General features: G+C 38.7%; 1 protein-coding gene across 2 annotated transcripts in view; it reads left to right on the forward strand.

Annotated features, from left to right (window-relative positions):
• LOC108878725 (leucine-rich repeat transmembrane neuronal protein 4) overlaps positions 1-16,488 on the forward strand; it is a 43,844-nt gene extending 27,356 nt beyond the window's left edge. For both annotated transcript variants that reach the window (XM_018669685.2, XM_051075301.1), the window contains one exon: positions 14,154-16,488. The gene's annotated coding sequence lies outside the window, so the exon portion shown is untranslated. The remainder of the gene's footprint in view (positions 1-14,153) is intronic.
• Positions 16,489-23,548: the final 7,060 nt, after the last annotated feature.

The raw sequence follows: 23,548 nt of genomic DNA on the forward strand, positions 1-23,548 counted from the left end.
TATCTCTGCAGGATATGGACAGGCCCCACTTACATCTTTTATATTTCCCTATCCTTCCCCATATCAGTGAATTTAAATCTATGTTGTTCAGAAGATACTGAGGTTGCTGACCTCCACTCCCCTGTTCCCTTCATTCTCTCTACTTGTTTTTCTTACATGATTTATTACTGTACATTCTGCTGGGCACATTGCACCATGTTCAGCAGACAGACAGTGTAACTGAGTCATGCTGCAGCAGTTTTGTCAGGGCAACAAAATGTTTGCACTGGCACTGTGAACTTACATCCCCAAGGTGACCTCCAGGGAGATCCTGTCAGGCTACCCAAGGTGACAGCTGAGCACCTGAAGTACGCCGCGCACATGGGGAATGTTCTGCAGCAAAATGAAGGAAGGCGTCACATGGATGAGATTCATTCATCTTAATAAAGTGGACCATCAAACTGATGTGGCTGCAGAGGTGCTAGTTAGACACAGGAAGAAATGCAGGGAGACAGAGAGCAGAGAGGAGTGAAGCAGACAGGGCTACGGGAAAGGCTTCTCAGCTGTGAACAAAATGTTGTTTTCCCAGCTTCAGTTCTCTGAATAGAACAGTACCTGTCTACCTGTTGGCAACATCCTGGCAGAAAAGCTTGTTTTGTAGAACTGCACATTTTAATTTGACTCCCAAATGCTTGGCAGCACAATTATTCTTTTAAGTAAAAATCTGTCACACTTTCATATAAATAAACGTATTTTGCTATTCCACATCATTGGCTGACATATTGTAGCGCAGCAGTAATTCAAAGTGTTGTCACTGCAGGAAGGCAGTTATATTCCTGTTTTACACACCCACTGTCTGTGAGGTCCTTCCCATAAGATATCTTCTGGCATACAGCGAATGACGCATTTTATGATGCCAGCAGTTTGTTTGTAATAAATACACGGTAGTTAGCACAAGCGATGAACAAACAAGGAAAATACCACCCACAGAAGCTACAAGCTCCATCAACTTTAACAGAAAATAGAAGGAAAAAAAATGTCTGCGTTTGATTGACAAGTAATCACCTGAACCCTAATCGAGTGGAAGACCTGTTTTTAACAGTGGTCCCTAAGGACAAAAGCACACACAAGAAAGAAAACACAAACATTAAGGGAAACAGGCTCCAAATCCAGTAATACAATAAATAAAAAACACATACAAAAAGAGAAAAAACGTATGCAGCAGGAATTTGCTACACAGGGCTCCATATATATTTTTAATCGAATGTGATGTACCTGTTATATACAAGACCCTCAGAGTTTACAGAGGCAGCACTGTTGTTAAACTGTCAATAAAACATGTATTTATTATGTATTCAGCTTTACCTTCAGACAAAGAAGCATCAAGAAATATTACATTTCAACTCTGAGACTGAATTTTATCTTCCAAAAGGAATTATATTTCAAAATGCTAGAGCCAGCAGTAAATTACCAAAGGGCTTGCTGAGGTAACACTGTTCTCTCTGCGACGACAGCGCACACTGACCAGCCAGTCATCTCCAGAGTCGGACTGAGAGCTACTGAGGTGACCTCCAGTCTCAACTGGCAGGCGGGTCCCGCTATCTCTGAAATCATCAGAGCAAATTTCTAAACAGGTGTTATTTGGATAAACTGACCAGGTATCTGAAATCTAAATGGTTACTTTTTCACCTTAAAAAAACATAATCTTTCTTAAATCTAAAGCGTTAAGGACCTAAAGACTGATGGGCAGGCAGAAGTATCTGAAATGTTGCTGCTTATCCAAATCAAGCCCATCACTCCCTCTAGTAACCTGCAGCACTTCTGGTGTAGCAATGCTTGTTGCATGTGCTTGCATATTTGTTGTATTTCTGGATTTAGAGCATGTTTCCCTTAATGCTTGCGCTTTCTATATGTGCATTGTCCTCAGGAGCCACTGTAGTTTTTCCTTGAAACAGTGATGTATGGGATAGAGACTGCAACCAAATGCTTCCCCAACTGCATTTTTTTTTAAGACCGATCTGCTGACCAAAGTAAAAAAAACACCAAATATATCTCTATTTTGATGTAGACTGATTTTTGTGGAAGAAGTCGTAAGCAGTTAGTCATCCGTGACTACTACAGCTACTTCACAGTAAAAGCCTCTTTGGTGTTTGCTTTTAAGGCATAGAGAGCAGCAGCACAAAGTGTTCAGGTGGCATTAACAGTGGCAGAAATATAGGTAGTTTAGCCAGTTCAGCTGCACAAAGGCTCATGGTCTGACAAAGTCCATCCGCAGGCTAAGTCAAAATCATGCAGTAAGGAGAATTATGGCTCTTAAACAGTCCAGTCTTCCTAAAATGCAAGCTTGACCTAAGTAGCGTATATAGTATATGTTCAACTAACTCATGTCTGTAATTTGTACTGTATATTTCCAATCTGTGTGTGAGGACATACTGTAGGTGAGTAGGCGATTTTTGGAGGGGGTTGAGGGTGTTTTCAGGTACATGGCACAACATGATAAATAATATTATACTAAAGCATGAGACAGCATGAGAAATAATATCATACATATGTATTTTGTCAGTGATTTTATCCTCTAGCCCTCTAGGAGATTATTATGTTTATGATTATTATGTCCCTCAAATTTTAACATTTTGTGTCCTTCACAATATTTCTGAACCAATTAAGAATGGAATTAATTTTGGTAATAATCATCTTTGTATTTTCATTTACCACATTAAAACTCTACATTAAACTCTGGCCTGACCCTTGATCACAGCTAAATGGTCTAAAATACTGTAACCTCAGAAACATTAATTTAGAGCATAATAGTAGCTTATTTGATTTGATTTGTCCTTGTGCATAAGAAATGTTATTGTAAAAGCCTGACCTCTAAAATCCTGCAAGCATGCGAGGGCCCATAAACAATCTTGCACTGGGACCCATCATTACCAGCTGTCAACACTAGTAATGTAACAGCAGCAGATTTGACATTTTCTATAGCACAGATAAAGGTAAATAGTTCTGAAACCAGTGGAACCACCAGCTTTACCATAAAAGCAAGACCAGAAATGCAGAGGATGAAGAAAATAGCATAGATCATGTGTCACTGGTGCTGTAGAGCAACTCTAAGATCATCAAACCCATTAAAAAAAATGTTTTTGTCTGTTAAGCTCATAGCATGACCTCACATGTTGAGCAGGGGAAAATGTGATGATCCTGCTCCCAATACAATGGTGAAGCAAAGTTAGTCACTGCTGTAGAGGTGCAACTACATGGAAGGACAGTGAGGCGTAAGTGTCCTTCTGTTTACCAGGCCTGCAGGGAAGTGGCACGAGCACCACCAGTGACACCAAATTAAAACAAAAACTATTAATCTTGCAGATCATTTCCATGGAGATGACAGTTTGAGACTACTAAAAGTGGGGCAACACAGTTTCATCAACATCAGCCCCTTTGTTTGACAGGGAGAAGAATGACAAGATAATGTAAGGTTCCATGCAGCAGCTATTGTCTCACAGCACTGGCCTCATGCCATTTCACTGGAGTTGTATATTACCCTTCTGCAATATTCACATCTCATCACCACAGATGAAGCTTTGCCGGGCCTCGGCCCTTAATATCAACCTGATCCTCCTAGTGCACATCGTTCCTCTGTGGAAATATCACGGGAGGCCAACAGCTGGCTGCAGTTCATCTCTTGTCGCCTCACATTTTCAGCCACATCAATATTGGACAAGTCTGTTCAAGTTCAGAGGCTGTTTCAGACTGTAGCACTTAAACAGATGGCTGTCCTCTAGGCCTCTTTTGAAGGAAACAGACAAACAGAACAAGTATAAACCAAATCTCATCATTTTTTCCTGTAGGTCATTGTCATGAATATTCTGTGCAATTACTTCTTTGCAAGTAGATATGCTGGTTCTTCAACCAATCATGAGGAGAGATGAAATTTAGAGCAGGAAATTTATATGTGATCTGTGTGTGTCTGCGCCTTGTGCCTTTTTCTATATGCTTTCTGGTCAGTACCCTTAAAGATTTAATATCAGAGTAGAAATGAAGGGGAATATTCACATAATGACAGAGCACATAAAATATCATATAGCATACACAGATGCGCACACACGCAATCTTCCACAGCGTCAAGAGTTAGACATACAGCCCATTCTTTAGAGTTATCACCATGGAAACTGGACAGGAGTGAAAAGCCTGTACTGTGGTGGATGGAGCACTGGCACGACAACATCCATGGTCCTATACTCTGTGACATTTGTATGAGATGGTTTAGCATAGTGTATAATCTTAATCTGTCAACTCTTCTGAAATGCGAAACGTGTAGATTCTTTAACGCTTTTACCACTGACTGAATGCTGTTCGACCTGAGTTGTCAGAGGAGGCCTTTTCTCTATCAAAAAGCAAATGTGACAGTGACAACTGTAATGAAAATTCCTAAGCATCACTGTTCAGTTATACATCAGTAGCCAAACTGGTTCTCACATTTCATCCATTCAGAGCTCTCAGATGGTTGCCTGGCTGGATTAAGGCATTACCTAAGTTCTTTCATGCTTCAGAAAGTCAGCTTTTGCAGTACATCCAGTGTATCCCTATTGGTAACACTTTACTGGCTCCTACTGAAGTAACCATAAACTGACAGAAAGTAGTCTAATCTCTAGTCTCTAAACTCTAATCATGCTTCTTCCCTATAGTGATACTTTGCAGACAATGAAGGCCTAATTTCACATTACAAGAGCTACTTTACCTGTGCAGTACTTTTGTACTCTGTATACAGATATATATGCTATAGTTAATATTTTTATATTAACAATGGATGAAATAACTACTTGTGATGGAGTAGTTAGAGGCTAAAGAGACAGATATTTCCTACATTCCTCTATATCTGCTTGATGAGTAAAAACAAGAGTTTTCTAACAAGTTTGCCACACCATCAAGGTGACAATTTGTTAGTGTTCTGTTAACAGCTTGTTTCCATTGCCATCCCCAAAAAGCAGTAGATGCATGTTTCTCTTAATTAAGATTATAGGTGTTATATTTAAGTTTTGGCAATCACTACATACCCAGTGTTAGCGTTACCAAATTTATTTATCAAGAGCCTCAGCCATTGTTGATTTTACAAGAGGTTACAATATGCCCCGTGTGCAGCACTACTTCTTCACCCTCTCATGTTGGACTGAGAGCAGTCGGATAGCTGATTAGCATGCTAACTTCAATAGAAGAAAAGAAGTGACAGAAATAGAAGAAAAACAAGAGTTATTATCAGTGTTTCTTTCCACTGCTGTAGACAACTCTTGGAGTAAAGGAACTCACAACATTTCTTCTAGACTGGTAAATAAACAGCTGTTAATGCTAAAGTTGGTTATGTAGTGATAGCAAAAGCTTACATATAGCACCTTTAAATAGTTTGGGAGCATCTATTGTTGACAGTTTTAGCATATCTCACTCAGTCATAGTTGCTGCTACTTCCTTGTCCCTCCTCCTTCAAACCCCTGTTCTCCCAAATTTGGATTTTGAGGTTCCAGTAACTGATAATGTAGGCAATAAGTGGTAAACCCAAATCTCAGCTTGTAGGCTCCTCAATTATAGACTGAGCCAACTGATTTCTGGCATATGTAAAAATGTCCTGAGTTTGAATTTCTGAAAACAATCAGAATCTTCAAAACTTTCTGCATAGTTCTTATTCTCTAAATATAGCACTGGAAGGGAAATGTAACTGAGGTACAGTTTGCACATGACTAATTACCTGCCTTATGCACAATTCAGGTATTTGTCAGAGTTTTCTTTAATTAGCAGATAGCTTGTTAGCTTGACTGCTTCATGTTGTTGTGTCTCACTGACAGTGGCAAGAGAGACTGGAAAAAAGAGTGGAGGGAAGCAGAATGTAATAGTGAAAAAGCCAACAGGAGGATTATAGCAGTGTCTCTTGAGTCAGACTGATGTGACCCCCCAAAGCTGTGTTTAGGTTTATCCCAACCCCATTTTTAATCCTAAACCCCAACCCTTAACTTCTCCCTATTTTGAAATGTAACTGTAATCCCTAAATTAACCCTTTGGCCCAAACTTTCACTTATCCTTCTCACATAATTTTTAGTCATGACTGAACTCTGCTGACTTGTTACTTACAAATACAATCACTTAATTGAACTATCCACATAAGCTGTGAGCAAATTAGCATATCTCCGATGGAGTAGGTGCTTTTTTAGTATATTCACACAGATTTAAGATGTTTTAAGTAAGGGAAAAATCTGTAAAATATTCCTATCACACATAATATTGCCCCTTTTCCAAAGCAGTCATCCACACAATCAATGCGATTTCAATATGAACCAAGGTGATTGTATTATTACCATATCCATTAAACACACGTCTGTCAGTCTAGTCTTTCATATCTTTTTTGAACTTACTAAATTATGTGTGATTTGCAACATTAGCTTGGTATCTCATCTGGACAAAGCAAGGCTGATAAACTCCAGACATCCATTAGAGAATGAAATAGCTTGGCTTTGGTGCACTGAATTCCTTCAAGTCTTTCTTTTAGTGTAGCAGACTGTGTCTCTCTAGACAATCCTCTTTTCTTTTGAAAATATCTTACATATAAACTGACTATGATTAGAGATCTGTCTTCCTTTTTTTAAATAACTTAATATTATTTTTCTATTATTATTTCTCTAAAATATGCTTCTATTGTGATGGACTGTTTACTTGTCCAGGCCTTCCATCCAAGCTGGATAGGCTCTATCCCTCTGTGACCCTTAAGAGAGAGCTGAGGAGAACTGCAGAGTCAGGTAATAATTATCTATGGGTTCATCACTAAGTGAGTGAGTAGCAAGTACTTTTGTGATCCATTGTTAAGATAAAAATATTTATTATAGCAGTCTAAAACTCATTGCTGTCTGTTGAGTCCACAGTCAGGGGTTTGTTCAGCCTGACTAGCTCTGATATTTTCTGAGAGTTAACCATGAACATCACTAAAATATTATGGTACTATCCTCTGCAAAGTTTTGGTTGCTCTGGATTCTTCCTGTGGAAGAGAGCTGTTCAAAACATTTTCTTGGATTGTCCAAGGCTATAATATGAAATTATTACATTTTCCCCCAATAAATCTCATAAAACCAGAGTTATTTTATGAAATAATACATTATATTATTAAATAATGCCAACACTGTTAAAATTCCTCAAAGTTAAAATTTCAAGTTACATGTTGTACTGTGTGGACATGTTAGTACAATGTCCAGCGTATGATCAAATAGGATTTTAGTTCTCTGTCTGATGAGCAAATCTATACTGTAGATTTATGAAGATTAGTTGAATTGCATCAAGGACAGTAATGTTCAGTCCTCGGTGCAAGTTACAGAATAAGAGAAGTGCAATGTTTGTGACATAAATTACCCATGAAGCTTTAAACTAAAATGAAAGAACATTACACTACTATGTGATACCATCACCATTCCATGTAAACAACTGTGACCTCAGAAGCAACATATTTTTGTTTTTTAGGATTGAGGCATTTAATGGTTGTTTTGACAAGCAGCATCAGCAAATGCAGTGTGTGTGTGTGTGTGTGTGTGTGTGTGTGTACTCAGGAATGTGTGTGGGAGTGTAAAGAGAGAGAAAAACAGTCAGCGAGGGAGAATGAACCAAACACTGTAGCACACATATCTTCTTATGCCTCGTGTTCGGTATGGATTAATCTATGCATCTATATTTCTTGGCTGCTATATTTAGGTTACTTATATCAACATACATCAGGGAAGACTGTAGTGACTCATAAATTGTCCATCCAGTAAATAACAGTAAATCTCAGCATGCGTTGCCAACATTGATGAGCAGAAAATGGGATGAGCAGCATTAGGAGAAGATAAATCCCCACATCTGAAGGATTATGGTTATTTTGACAAATGCAAAATGCTTTTTCAAATAGAAATGTAATTACATGGTGAATATTAAAGTCAGCAAAAGATGATCTTTCTGGAATTCTAGCACATGCAATATTACAATGTAAAACTTTCAGTTGCCTTTCAGTTGAATGTCAGATCTCTCTCTCCTGATTACTTATTGAACCTTCCTGCAAAGGTGCTAATGGTCTGCAGTATTTGTTGTATGATTTATTAAATATTATGTTTTATTGTGCAAGCAAAAATTCATCCTAGCTTTCATGCACATTCATAACATGAATAATAATGAACATGTACAATGCACATTCTTAAGTATGACAGCCATGGTACAGTATGTGCTGCTTAATTAACTGACCACTTGTTATCAGCTACATCTCTGTGTCACTCACCCTGAAATCATTTTTCAATTTATCCATGGTGAACAACAATCAGGGTAGGGGGCTTGTGGCCATTAGCATGCCATTCAGTATCCATGGGTGTGTAGCCTAATAGACAGTGATGATAATAGAGGTTTGTTTGTGCTCTCCCGCCACAGTGTTGACCACTGAGTGAATTATCCAGCTGACAGAGAGCAGCAGCACAGCTCGGGCGGAGGATGTTGTTAATATGCCAATGAGAGCTCATGCCTCCCGTGCCAGTCTGAGGCATGCTGGCATGATGCAGCTGCCTATCACCTAATTGGGAATCATTTAGCTGCAGCTTGACTTACATTCAGAGCAGTGCAAAGGGGGACCACCTTTGTGAATGTTTTTATTAGCAATCCAAAGCTAATAGCTCAGGAATTAGAATTAATTGCTGTGTTCTGTGTCACAGGAGTTTATATCATTGTCCTCTTCTACATCTGCAGTAAAGTGCTGTAGAGTGGGGCAGTAGAGTGCTTTATTGAAGAACTATGCCTTTTGTTATAAAGTGCTAAATTTGCCAGAGAGTTTTATGTAACATTGAACATTTCTGGTATTTGGGCCTCCTCCTCTAAACATTTTTCTTTAAAGAAGTAGGTTGATTTAATTCTCTCACCTCTACTGCAAATATGGATAACCAGCCACTTAGCTTAGCTTAGCACAGGAAACAGCTGGCCTGACTCTGTCTGACAAAATAAGAACATGGTAACTCTAAAACTCACTCATACAGGTTATATTTTGTTTGTTTTATTTATACTAAAGTGGACAGTAAAAATAGGTCATTCAGATTTCCACTACAATTTCCAGCCTTTGTGGAAAGCTAAGTATGAAGTTAGCGTGCCAGTATCTCATGATTCAGCTTCATATTTAATGGAGAATTTACCATACAGACACAAGAGTGGTTTAAGAAAGAGAGTATGTGTATTCCCAAAATGTTTTTTTCACATTAGTATGGAACTATATATATCACCTTTCATATATCACACACCAACAACTTGGTGTGTGATATATGAAAAGTTTATACCACAGACTGCAGTCTTGAACAGAAATGATCACTAGAACTGCTAGTGAATAATTTGTCATATAGCCTGAGGCCAAGGGTTTTAGTGTCTATGTTTTGCTTAGGGCAAGTGAATGAAAACCACACGACCCCTGTGATTTCTGCCTCTGCATCAGGTCTAAATTTTTTTTGCAAGCTTGTATTTTTGTCTTATCAACACACAAACGACTCAAATGAAATGAAATATAATAACTTAAGATTTTTTTTTTTTTTAAATGTTATTGTTTATACTGACAGCTGTAGCCACTTTAAGCATAAATAATTCCTGGACCAACTGAGGAGATAATTTCTTAACACTTTAAATTCCAGAGATTTTCAGTGATAAACAACGAGTCGCTGTAGCTTAGAGCATACCATAAAATTGAAATGTATGAATCTCAGGTATAAATATATTCTACAATATAAACATAAAAGGGAGCTGCTGGAATAGTGATGTAGTTTCCACAGGTAAGAGCCTTTGTGTAGGGCACTCAGTGTATTCTCCTCTCTTTAAATTCACCTCAGGGTAAATAGGTTGAGCTATAGTTTAAACAGTTAACATAAAGTGAAGACAAGATCGGGCTGATGCCAGATGCTCGCTTTATTACCTTGGCCAGTGGCCAGTGACTCACTGAATAATGACTTACACTTGTCAAGAGGAAACAAGGCTATTCTTAGATAGCTATTGTAATCAAGAGATTTGAATTCATTCTACCTTTATCTTGTTGTGTAGTGCACAACTAGATTGGAAAGGGCTTTCTGAGCCATTTAAGTTGAAGAAAGATGGTGATCATGCTTCAGGCAAAATCCGACTGTATGCAGCCTTTAGCCTTAAGCAGCTCTGTTGGCGGCTGTCCAAGCTATGCTAGCCAATGACTCACCTCTCTAAGAGCTCCAACCATAACAGCCTGCATTCCCCCAATATTCCTGATTAAACCTGAATGCTCACTCTGCTCGGTTGGCCAAAAGGGCTTTTATTCTTTTCTTCTATGCTAAGACATGAAACTGATCCCGTTGAAGTTTACTGCTTCACAAATGCAGATTTTTAAATTCTGTCTTGCCCATGAGAAACAGTGAAAAGACTGTATCTGCTCAGTGTGGAGTGAGCATGTTTAAACTGCAACACAGTGTTTTGTTGACCTGTGATGTACTGGCAAAACATTTACAACAACATTTATCCCAATATAATGACTCTCAACAGCATGAGGACTTCATCACACTTATTAAGAGAGCTGACGTTAAGTTAATTTACTTTTACATTTTGTATTTTAGTCATTAGTGGATGCTTTCATCTAGAGAGACTGACAATGAGCGAGAAAAGCTGTTTGATATCTTGCACAAAAACAGGAGAGGCCATAATAATGGGTTGGCTAATTGAAAGACATTAGGACGTTGTAGGAATTGAAAATGTGACCTTTTGGTTACAGGACAGCTCCTTTTATGATAAGTGCACCAGACGAGACTGCTAATATGTATGGCTGAATTTTGGACGTAATTATTTCATCTAAGCAGTCACATTCATTGATATTAGTCAGTCATACCTGCACTGCCTCACTTTTCAGCCATGCAAGCTGTGACTCAGTGGTAGTCATGTCAGTCCACCACTTTGTTTCTGGCTGAAGCCTCAGCTGCACTTTGTATTTAATGCCAACTAGCGAAGGCTAACATGCTAAATTAAGATGGTGAACATGGCAAACATTATACCTACTAAACTCTGTCACTGCAAGCAGGTTGCCATGCCAGTATTAGCATATAGCTCAAAGCACCATTGTACAGACTCCTTGGCTGTGCTGAGACCGATTTTAACTCTGCATGAAAAAGTTGAACCTAATTCAGTTTTTGCTGTAATGTAGCAAGACTGGCTGTTGTCACCTATGAAATACATACTTTCCACTTAGATTATATTGTAACAAGAACACTCTGTTGTTCATCATGACAAAATATAAAATATTGGGCATCATGGTAACTTTAAACAGTGTGTATGAGAGCTTGCCAAAATAGACAATAGAGCAGAGGACATTCAAGAAAGGTTCTGCTGTCTGCTGTTTCACATCCTACCATATTGCACACATTTCACTGAAACCAATTCTCAATGACAAGTGCTAAAGAGTTACAAATTCAGCGGTGTTTCTGTCTCTGTTTAACTCTCTTGTGTCTGTCTAACACCCACTCCCATGAATTCATATAATGAATTGTATAGTATTTGTGAAGTGTGGCTGTAGAGAGCTGATCTGGAGCAAGTCATCTGGGCTCAAGTGTTTCAGTTTCAGTTTTACTTTTTAACAGTTAACAGTTGCAGATATAGCACTCTTGGCTGTGAGTGAATAAAATACCAGCAAGAGCTTTACTAAAAATTAAACCATGAAATAGGAATTATAGTTTATTTCATGGTAAGCGGCACCATGTGAATAAAAAATGTGAGTATAACTTAGTGAACTGCAGGCTGAGAGTGCACTTAATATAAGCTACAGTAGGTGACAGTTCAAACAAAATGCTGGAAAAGGCTGCAACTGACTAAAATGTTTGAGGAGGAGGCAATAAAAAACAGAAAAAGGTTGTGATACAGTGTGGTTGTTTTTTTGTTTTTTTTAACAGATTTCAAAATCAAACTTGCTGGGGGGCAATAGTATATGCATATTTGTGTAAATCTCCATAAGGGTATGTGCTTTTTCTTGATGGCAGCTGACAAATCTATGTCAAACGGACCAAAAAATTTGCATGCATGCTATTTTGGAAATGAGTTTTCAGTACATCCACTTCTTGGTTGGATATGCCACAACGTTACAGCACTGACTCCAAGCTGAGACATTACCACACATGTTGCATCACACTGTACCTCTTGGGCAAGCAGAAAAATGAGTTTGATATTGGCACAATTTGGAACCTGTGCCATGTCACAGGTAAATGTTACGGCTAATGTGTATCACACACATAAAGTCTCTTTTACTCCTTTGAGTCTAGAGGGAGCCAATTCCAAACAGTAAATTGCAAACAGAGACAAAAAACCTTGACGTTGATGTATTTGACGTAGGCTGAACATAATGATAAAAAATGAGGAGCTGCATTTGTCAGGTTCTTTGAGAAGGTTTAATCAATCTGCACAGTGATGGTAAACAGGATACAGCATATGCTTGAAGCACAGCAGATATAACCTGACACAACAAACAAGCAGTCGCTCTCAAAGCTTTGAATTGGAATTTGAACTATTTCCTCTTGACTGTTGTGAGAAACAGAAATCCTTCAAAAACCAAAAGTGCTATTTTAGTCCTGAACAAAGATTATGATAACTGATTCCTGATAACTGTTTAAGAGATCATAAGCAGTTTTCTATTTTAAGTCTTTAAAGACATCTGAACTATTTACACTGTTTATAGTGAGAAGACCTATATAATAATAGCACTATACCTCTCTAAAGGTGTATTTATTTATGCATTTACAGATCTGTCCCCAGAACTCAACAGTGATGGGCAAAAAAGCCTTTTATTTCTCAGTAACTGCAGCTCAGTTTATTTTATGGCACCTTTGGATTTCAGCCGGAATAAACTGGCAGTGTGGAAGTTAAATGGAGGAGGTAAGAAATGTTGAAGAGACAAAGGTTGTAAGTGCTCTGCCAACTACTGCTGTACACAGAGAGAGAGAGGGAGAGAGGGCTTGGTTCAACCAGCCAACCAGCCAAAATTTATATTGACTTCACCACTTACATGTTTGACTTTTTCTATTGCAATAATTGGAGAAAACAAGTCTACAATGTAGCCTTTCCCCCTGATACTTTGCACAGAGAACTCCCAGATCTAGATCCCAACCCCCCCTTCTTAACTCATTCTGCATTCGGAGCATTGTTTTTCATGAATTTTTTATTAAGTCCTCTGAAGTAGTGTGCAAAGTTCAGCTGTTGAATTAGACAATAGAGTGTTTTCAACTAATCTTCCTATTAAAGCGGAGAACAAACGGAGCCGGATCGTTTCCGGAAAGAAAAACATAACCTTTCAAAAGCTGTGATTTTACATTTAAGGGTCTGGATGGTGGCAGCGCTGAGAAGCTTGACCCCACCAGATAAAGGGAAAACCTATCTGAAAGCCATTTCTGCATCAAATCAGCTTTAAGTAAATCCTTTTGTGATCTAATAAAATAATCCAAAACAGCGTATTTTACAATAGATGTTGGGTCCACAACTACAGCACTCTGTATTTCTATATGGATGAGTATCAAAGCTGAGAGAAATCCATTTTCATTCACTGCATTCAGGTGCTGCACGTGTCCTGTATTATGTTCTGATCTACATGAATGTTTCTATACAGTGTATCATGTTGCTTCCTGCATTTCAAGACACATGAGTGCATCCATATTTTGTGTGAAAGCATTAATAGACATTAGGATATTAATATCAATATCACACAGGCTGAGATGCAGCTTTATGCCATTTAATTGACATAATTCAGACCACACTAGCACGTAAAACTAAGAGGGGTCTTTGAATCAGGAAAGTGCTTGTAATGTAATAAGCACTCTCTTCTAAATGGAGCCTTGACTCCATTTAAAAGAGGGCAGAAAATATGTGTGCACTCTTGCTTAAGGCTTTCATCTTGCATATAAATCACTCCAGCAGAAAGTGGGTGTTTGAGCACCACAGATTTCAGGTCTTGGGGCGCGCACTGTATCACCGGCCAAGGCTGCATTAATGACAGCACCGTGCCACGACTGCATGAAGTAAATTAAGCCAATTTCAAATATTCTGAGAGCGGATAAAATGTTGAAACAGAGATTTTTTCTTTTGGCAGACTCAGAAGGCTTATGTGTGGTTCTCTTTTTCTCTCTTCTTCCCTTTTCTGCTTTTCTGTTTCTGTCTAGATACCACGGCAGCTGAGTGCTTTGACGTTGTACAGGTGTGAGCAGTCGGTTCTGGATTACTGCCATGCCCACCTGCCGCTGCACCTCAATGTGGGCATGGAGCCCCAAACTCAGGCGCTGGGAGGTCCAAGGTACCACTCAGGCCTAATGGCTGCCCTCCCCTCCGAGCCTGTGCTGCCTTGCCCCCAGACCCACTCCCTCCACCAGTGAGCTGTGCACACTGTGAGGCTCTGTGTCCAAAATACTGTATGTCTGCTGCACAGGATCGGTGGACCATTCAAATGAAACACAAAGCTGTGTGGGAGGGAACTGGGACTGGTAAAGAAGCAAAGGAGACAATTAATCTACTGCAGAGCATCCTGGAACCAGGGTAATGAAAATATTTCTCAGTGGAAATAAAGGGGTGCAGCAGTATTGATTAGTGAGCTTCTGATCTACCTGACCCTCACTGTCCTCAATTAGGAAGGAGGCTGAACAGCAGCATGACTTTCCACATTCTGCTATGCCTCTTGAGAAGTATTAAGGATAATAATTTAATGATTTGTTAATCTTATTAAACATATTTCCTCAACTTCTCCTAATCTGGGCGCCTCTCAGCTGCGTCAGGTAAAGTAATCAAACGCAAAATGCTATAAACAGAGCAGGGAAACAGCATGATAAGCGAATGAGTAGCAGAACAAATGAAAGATCAGCCAAGCTAAAACGTTCTCTGCTGCTTTTCCTGATCACACTGTCAGTCAGAGGTCTCTCCCTAACTCAAGTCCCTGTAGCGTTTTTCATCTCCAGAAATGAGCCACTCAAATGAAATTACCCAAGACGAGAGAAACGAGTCAGAAAATAACGGACAATAATTGTCAAATAAAATGTACAGCCTACACATCTTGCCGGCAGTAAGTATAATTTACATGGTGACTTCTGATTTCTTTAATTAATTTGTGATGTGGATCACATTATAATTTATTTAGTCAAGCTGAAAAATAAACACCAAGTACAGATCTTGCTGCACTGGGACATTCAGATATTTACTTTTCAACAACAATTTAAATCACTCTTGTAGTTAGTGGTTTTTGTTTGCTTTTGTTAAAATGTGTTATTCAACCAATTATCTGATTGTGCACTCATAATATCTACATGTGTGTGCTTTTTACAAGATGTTACATTATAATATATGATAAATTAACTGTGGTAAATGACCAGTAACAGTACCATTCATCAAGATCAGTGGTATCAACCCAAACAACTGTCTGCTGTATTTAGACAGCTGTGTAGGTGGCTGAAGAGACTCAAGAGCACACCGCTGAAGGCAAGACTGTATAATAATGATATGTGTCTGGTTTTTGCCTCAGTGATCACGACCCTGATGGTAACTTTCACTTGCTTTTTCCTCCTCCTGTGACTGTGTGTGTGACCGTTATCTGACGTAATACAGTGTACTTGGCTCATGGCCTTTTATGTTGCTTCCAGGAAAGCAAACTTGTGTTCAAAACAGTACCCAATTAAGGTCCTGGATATTAATAGACAGCAGCTCCATGTTCTTCACAAGCAAATAGTGTACCATGACAATGGTGAAAGCTAAGCTAAATGAGATAAAATTGGAACATTTGTCAGCTGGGAATTGACCGCTAGCTAAACCAGTCCCCTGAACAATAATTTTCCAATCATAGTTTGGCAACCATAAATAGGCTGGCCTGTCAAGCTTTGGATGTCACATGTTGAAATATTGTGCATTCAGCTGTAAGGGTGATACTCGATATTTAAAGAGTTATGGGGGTTGTGTCTTTTTATTTAGTCTTTCCAAAATCATAAACACAAAAATTAATTGAACTGAATGTTTATCTGCTCTAATATAAGATGCAAAACGTAGCATGAACTGAACTGCTAACTAACTTAATAGTAAGTATAGTTACCCAGTCTTACCTCTGAGGCCAAGAAGTATTTTATTAGTTGACTGCATTTTGTGGACTTGCGTTAGACAAATCTCCTCTCTAGCACATTCACTGTGTAGTATTTCCCCACTGAACAGAATCCTGGATACTATCAGCATAGGGTAACATTAGCAGTTTTGTCCTGCCCCTGTTCTGCTGTTGGATTTGGGGGCATTTACACTACAGCAACCACTACCAAACTTCTTACCATGGGGAGCATTATGTTCAGTAAATACACTAGTTATACTATATCTGAAAACTCATATCTCTTGTAGGGTTAAAGTGAAACATATTGTTAAAAAATACAAACAACAAAGCATGGGTCTAACATCTGACTTGCTTCTCCAGGTGTAAGATAAGCAGCCAAATAAGGCTGTGTAAGAATTGTTAAAAAAAAAAAAGAAGAAGAAGAAGAAGAAGAAGAAAAAAAAAAGTACCAAATATAAGACAAGGACGAGGACTAAGACGAGGACTAACTAGCTACGCTGCTCAACAAGAACAATTCTTTTACTTTGTTTCAATGCACTGATTATCAGCTGGTGAGGATGCTGATGTTTTGCCTGGGACATGTAGCTTTAGCTTCAGTCTTTTAGCACAATATTGTGTAGCCTAAATTGATAGAAATTCATATAAGATATTTCTCATTTTCAAAAAAGTCAACTGAAAAGGTTAAAAAGTCCACCAGAGACAACGTTTTCAACCAAGTCATGGAGTTAACATTTCATTTTGCCAGCGTAATCAGCTAGCTAGCTACAGGTGATAAACTCAAGGACCCACTGATTTAAACTTTAGCCTACAGCATTTTGAGTAAATCTGCCCTGTTATCATTGTGAACTGCATAGTGGTAGAAAACTTGGCAGGTGTAGCAACAGTAACCAAGGGGTGCAGGGCTTAGCAAGTGGTCAATTACATGTTGCTGAATGGCTTTTTACAAAATTAATTTGATAAGCAAACAAAATGTTTTTGAACATGTGAAATAACAGATTAAATTGTCTTTAAAAAATGATGTATTTATTATATATTTGCTTTTTATCGTTTTATAGAGGTGTTATTTTCCTTGTATTTCCATGGGGAGCAGGGCATAATATGTTGAGGGATGTACAATATTCTGTCATATTTCAAGAACATTATCAAAACTGTGTCCATATCCAGTCATGCATAAGCTGTAATCTGAATATTTGAAAGCTGATTGTATAAAATCAGTCATCTGACATCATAATCTCAAATGAATGACGCATTGATTGTGTACAACTGCATACTTGTATGACAGATTTTCAATGAATCCTCAATAACAAACATTTTTTAAATGCTCCGCCTGGTGTTCCATTTTAAAAGGAAAAATAGGCAGTGCAGAAGATATATCTGCGTTTGACAACACGTTCTGACACATGACAGATTCACACTGCCTGCAGATTTACTGCACTGTCGCCACACACAAGTAACAGTTTAACGACACTGACAGATTGCATATACGGCACTCACCACAAGTGTTCAGAGGAGTGTTGGGTGAGAGAATCAGGACAGGGAGGAGTGGCAGATGCAACAGAATAGACTTATCGGTTCACATGCATTTATACTAACAGGCTGATGACTTCTGATACTTCAATCGATAACCACCTCTGGAGAAGTTTCAGCTCTATAACTTTACCCAGAAACTAGAAAAATAATTATCACCCTCAGCACGTCCTAAATCAACTGTATGACTCCCAGAAACACAGAGAAGAACAAGATTTTTTCATTCTGGAGTTTACCTAAACAAAATGATTTTGGGATGTGGAAAATTTTTCAAATCAAAAAATGCTGTTATCTGAATCCTTGCAATGATTCAACCTTTAATAAAGTATCAAGTGAAATAGCTTGCAAAACAAAAGCCTATAACTGTTCACAATTTCGTGCATGCACATTTATGCCATAGGTCACAAGGGAAAATCATTTTTTAAAGGCTGTGTCCAAGCCTGCACAGTGCAGGAACAACAGACGTTATGCTCCTTTCAGAGACTAACTGACATTATATCTGATTCTATCACAGGCTTAATTTTCAGAAATGAAAAGTGTCAAGGTAATGGCAAGAGAAGTTTTCTTGGTTTGTTATTCACTTGACATTTTATCTATTTGGACAACATATCGGTCCTTCTGACAATCTGTTGGCACTTTCTTGGAAAGAAGACACAAGCTATTTTCTCCCCCTCAGAGCTGTCAAAGTAAGCCAGACAATGTAACACTTTATATTATGTGGGCTTAAAATCCTCTCATCCCTCATTCTGTTCCATTGATTTCATCCAGTGATCTTATTTCTGTGGGATTCATCCAGAGAGCTCTCTACATTTACAAGACTCATAAAAGCACAATGAAGTAAAGGGTAGAGGAAGTGTAAAAAGTCATGATAGCATCTTCATTTTATGTAGTTTTTGCACTTCTTTCCAAACCCCTGTGTGACACTAATAACTCAGTTTACACTTGTTTACTCAAATTATCTAAAATCCAATAAAACCGGGCCAGATGTTTTTGCTCACGGCATAGTCTAACCTATATTCCCCTCATGGATGCAGCGTGGTTCGCATAACACAAAACGAGTGGGAATATTTATTTTTCAAAACTCAGACAGATGTAAGGTTCATCTCAGACTTGCAGAGTAAAATGTATACACACTTTCATGTTCGGCTGCACCTCAGGCAGCAGTGTATTTATCTGGAAACATGCAGCTTTGTCTCACCCACGAGTTTATGGTGTATTTGAAGTATTTCGATTTAAGGTCGAGCTTCAAGTTTCAGTCTGTCTTTGTCCGCTTGCACGTTGCCCCATCATTTTAGAGTTGTGTTGCAACTGCTGGCAGGCAGGGCAGCTGTGAAAGCTCTTGATTTCCCTGGGGAGTTACACTGCTGCTATGCCCACACGTTGAGATTACCTTTCCCATCTCACAGGCCCACTATGACACTGGTGCTGCTAGTTTATTTTTAAACTGTCTCTCAAATCTCAAGGCAATCGACTACTTTCTTGATACATTTCAGGGTCAAAGGTGTAGCTACTTTTTAATACTCCCAATGACTCATAACTCTGTCTCATTTAAAGTTAATCTAATTTTCATATTCAGCTACACCAGCCTCCATTTTATAAATTAAAACTATCTTAGAGTTGGCCATTATGATGGGAAGCGACACCTATCCCCATATAACCCACTAATCTTCTCTGTAGTGTCATTGTTTGGGGACTGCACAAAAATTACTGGTGTGGTGAGGGGGCTAAACCTTATGCTTCACTTTGTATAAAAGGGAAGCCCTCCAGAAAAACAGAAAAGAACCTTCCCTGCCCTCAAAAAAGGCAGACCACGCAAGTTCCAACCAAAAGAAAAATTACAATACCTCCCCTTTGTCTGACCTCTTTTCTCCCCCTGATCATTTTTGTACAGTCCCTTACACATTGTCATCTTGTCTTACAGACACAAAATCCTTATAACAAATACATAATAATCACTTGAAATAATAATAAGTAGTTCACATGAGGATGTCAGCATTATTGGATGAATATTTAATACCAAAATTCAGTATGCAACATAGGCTTTTCCTTGATTCCACAGATTTCCTGTACAGAACAAGGCTTCAGCAAAACACAGTTGGGAAAAGACACGTTGATGCACCAAAAACAGGGTTAACGCTGGATGATTCTTGAGTCAAAACATACTCGGTAGCAGTGGCAAAAAGGAATGTGTGGCTTCTTTTCAAAAAATAAAAGTTTTTTGTTTTTTTTTTTATAATTTAAAATAAAGTCAGTAAACAATGAAAATTAAGTTTAAAAATCTCAGGCTGTAGCCACAGCTGCTTCAGCCTCTGTCTCTGCTCTCGTAGCTGAGACTTGAAAGCCAAGATAATGCATAGTCAATTGCTGCTATTTAAATAGTTGTAGAATCCATCTCCCTCAATGCCACATTCAGTGTAGAAAATACAAATCAATTATGGTAAATAGAGGCATAGTTAAGCCGGTATTGTGCCTGTGTGGTTTGTACTGAAGGCTGAATGCCACTCACGTTAAAAGGTACACAGTCACTTCAGGATTATAGCTGCAGTAGGCGCTACATAATGTGAAAATTCTCCTTCAGTCTTCATCCCATAAATGTAGTTAATCTAGTTTCACATTTAGCTGCGGTTCAGAATTGGGTCAGCTTGTTTCAAGGATTTCCTTACAATGGCTTCTATACCAGCTCACAGATGCAGGTTAAAAGCAAGCGTTGACTGACTTACCAGTTTAACAAACATTTTAGGAACTCAAGATATCATTGTTATTCCTAGCCCCATGACATTTTATCTGAATACTACTAATAATTACATTATCCTTGTTTAATGCATATATCCTCGTATTAATGTATATTATTATTTACTTATGCCTTCTACTATGCAGGGACAAGAGAGATGGCCTTGGACAATGTGCTGTAGTCTATTTTGCTACTTTCAGGCTGTGAAATGATGAACAAACTAAAAAGCTCTAAGGAGCATCAGTACCTCCATAGAGACAAGATTGGACATGTTTTTTTCCAACGATAAGTCCTGAAAGGCGACCTTCTCTATCTACAGACATAAAGCCAAGTTAGTTTTAGTTTAGCTTGTTAGTGGAGCAATGAACAGCTCAACTTGTCCCTTAACTCTGAAACAAACTCCTGCATCATTTATTTCGGCATTAACCTGTAAGAAAAGGGAGGACACCTGTCGCATTCCACTAACTCTTACTGGTTTAGTGAAAGGAATAACTGGAAATCAATCCCGTAATTCACGCAAGGAATCATGAGACTAGGAATTATGTAGCTAAACATTACACTGCCATAAGTGGAAATATAATTGCATCAGCCATTAATGTTTCTACTGAATGTTTAATTAGTGCTTTCTATGTCTTCAGGGATTTCTGACTATGTTGTTTCTTAAGGTGTTACATTTCTGGTTAGTCCCCTCTCATGATAATTATACTGGTCACCAAGCACTGCGCAGTGCACAGATTGGTATTTGTACTGAGGAAAAAGGTTGCTAGGCAATCCATTGAGATCTAAGAAAAGGTCTGTATGAGATGTAGCAAAGACAGAGAGCTGGCAGTTGCTGGGTAAATTGCAAGTAGACAATCAAAGTCATATCACACTGAGCTGGGAAGCAGAATGAGAGGAGCAAGCTGCTGAATGAAGCTGTTTACCTCCTGTCCTCACACGCTGCAGCAAGTGGTTGATATCAACAGGTGACATGAACAATCAAGTAGACTCCATAAATTGGTCAGTGATTGATTATGTTATTTTTTTAAAAAGGGAAAAGCATAACATTCATCACACTTTATTCAGGATATTACATGCTTATATCCATGACTGACATGGTTAGGAAAGCCTAGGATGTTGCTCTTGATTTTGAGTGGGACAAGTGAAGGAGGTGGCATAATTGGGTTCACACTCTGTGAAGACTGAGTGACTCCCTGAAAAAAAAAAGACACCCAGAATAAATAACGGGCTGTTGATGAAACAGCACAAACGTCTTACAGCTGACCAAGTTCACCCACTGACATGGCATGACAGGGCAGATTGAATTTAGCTGTCTTTCAGCTTAATACACAGGTGTGGCTGCGTGCCCTGCAGAGTGTGGGGGGATTTATGGCTGGGAAGACTGTAGCTGTCATGTCCCTGCAGCAGCAGCACCACCACTGCTCAGCATCTCTGCCAAGGCGCAGTTTACTCTGCCAGCACTGCCCTTGCATCCCAATGAGCTGCATGCAGGAAACAGCTAATGTTACAGCCTCTCATCATGTATCCTGGGATATGAGCTCAATTAACTCAACATAAGCACTGTCAATAGGGATCAAAACAGATACAGGCCTCGTATTCAGCTGTGTCCATAATTACAGTTTATGTAACAAACCAAGAGCCACAAAAAGCAGTATCGGATCAATGTGATTGATAGCTTTGATGTTGAAATTCTTTGTTTCACACCTCTTATTTTTGCCTGTAATCCATCTTTTAGTGTCTGCATGCACCGACTGGGGCATTCGGGGTGATCTCGGGAGCCAAGAATAAAACCAGAGGATGCTCCATCAATTTTAGCTTGCTACACTGATTTACATCTCCCTGGCAGAAGGCAGTTCATGACTTGCGGAAATCCAGCATTTTTCCCCTATTTTTCCACATGACTGGGAATCTATCATGGCAGATCTAATCAAGAACATCAAGAAAGCCTATGGAAGGATCTCTTCTGATCATATTTAATCACTGAGCTTACACATTTAATCAGAAAAGAGTTACAATACTAAACCCAGTTAAGATCTGTTGCTATTAGAGTTAGTAGTGATGAATGAGGGTCAGAGGACCTTCAGCACGAAAAGGCTCTTTGTAACTGGCAGGGGTTCACTCATGAGTTATCTCTGTAGGTTACACACAAACACCTGGCAGGAGGGAAATCCATTAGAGAGATTTGGACTGGGTGCACACCACTCATGTACCTGAGATCAGTATCGTTTTAAGCCAGTCAGTGTAATGCTTCTGTCCCTTTGAAACCAGATCCATTTTTAAGTTCTTTGTATATTCATAATAGGTTGATGACAGATTTCATTTTACAGCCATTGCTTTTGTTGCATTTTCTGTCACATGTTAACATTATCTAGGCTGCACATCGAAGTTCAGAGTAAACGCATTTGGAACTAAAGTAATTAATGTACTAATGTATTCAGAAGCCAAAATGTATTGCATTTACATTACTACTCCTGTAATGCAAAAGTGTAATGAATCTGTTACATACAACTATTGTTCTTTTGTAAATGTGTCATTAGCCTGCAATGAATATGTTAAACTCTGTATGCGCATGTGTAGCCAGAATACAAAAAAAAATATTTTTGCATTTCAGGATATGAGGCTGTTTTTCACCTCATTCTCCTGTTCTTATTACATTTACTCACTAAATTAATGTACTGCTAATCTCCTGTTTCTCTATTATGTTGATGAGAGCTGCACAATTAATTTAGAATCATTTGAATATATAACAAAGATTGTAAACCCGCAAATGTGGCTGGAAATTATTGTTATAATTGCTGTTAAGTCTACACATTACAGCTACTGGTCCACATTTCTTCAGCACCATCCCAGGAATACAAATGTCGCGATGTACTGTGGAGTAGACATTAGCCTTTCTTAAAGAGACTGTTTAATAGTTGTTTTCTCATCTGTCTTTTGGAGTCTTTAGATGCTGGAGCATGTTGTTTGTGTGTAAAGCCCAGGGGCATCGTGTGTACTGCAATGAACTGATTTATTAAATTGTTTGCCTCACAGCAGCCACAAATATCCCCCATATTACAGGGGAGCTGGAGACTGTTGACTGGTGCATCCCTGCCACAAAATGATAAATTACATCAAGAGCAGCCAAGTCTGACAGTGTGCATGACTATAGACACTTGAATTCGTGCACACACCTTTACATACTTTAGTATTTCTTGTCAGTTAAAAGGGAAATGAATGATAAA

Source organism: Lates calcarifer, linkage group LG13 (assembly GCF_001640805.2).
Source record: "Lates calcarifer isolate ASB-BC8 linkage group LG13, TLL_Latcal_v3, whole genome shotgun sequence".
NCBI lineage: Eukaryota > Metazoa > Chordata > Actinopteri > Centropomidae > Lates > Lates calcarifer.